General features: G+C 62.4%; 1 non-coding gene across 1 annotated transcript; it reads left to right on the top strand.

The window, feature by feature from the left end:
• Nucleotides 1-95: 95 nt before the first annotated feature.
• On the top strand, nt 96-259 carry LOC121341364. The gene has a single exon (XR_005953420.1). It is a non-coding gene; the product is annotated as a U1 spliceosomal RNA (small nuclear RNA).
• Nucleotides 260-550: the final 291 nt, after the last annotated feature.

Below are 550 nucleotides of genomic sequence, written 5' to 3'. Positions count from 1 at the left end.
GCGGGGCCGGGCGGGAGCGGGGCCGGGCTCGGGCTGGCCGTGTGCTGGCGAGGCGTGCGGCGGGCGGGGCACGGGGGCGGGGCGGCGGGGCAGGCATACTTACCTGGCAGGGGAGACACCATGATCAGGCAGGTGGTTTTCCCAGGGCGAGGCTCATCCCTTGCACTCCGGGTGTGCTGACCCCTGCGATTTCCCCAAATGCGGGAAACTCGACTGCATAATTTGTGGTAGTGGGGGACTGCGTTCGCGCTCTCCCCTGGTTTGCGGGTCAAAGAACAGAATTCACATCCCAACTGCGAAAATCCCATTTGCTCCCATTGTTTTTCCAGCCGTTCCCGTTTCGTGCTTCTCCCGGTTGACCGGCTGTTGCCCCGCAGAACCGAGCCCTCCCGCACCGACACAGCCGCGCCCGCTGCTGCCGGTGCCGGGAGCGCCTGGCACCGGAGCGGGATGGAGCACGCGATGTGCCTGCAGCGGCCTGCTGAATCCTGATTTCAAAAATGTAACATTTTAACTGGGGGTTAGAACCAATTCCTATTCAATAATAATA

Source organism: Onychostruthus taczanowskii, unplaced genomic scaffold (genome assembly GCF_017590055.1).
Source record: "Onychostruthus taczanowskii isolate IOZ18803 unplaced genomic scaffold, ASM1759005v1 scaffold4730, whole genome shotgun sequence".
NCBI lineage: Eukaryota > Metazoa > Chordata > Aves > Passeriformes > Passeridae > Onychostruthus > Onychostruthus taczanowskii.
This window is presented reverse-complemented; position numbering and strand designations above follow the sequence as displayed.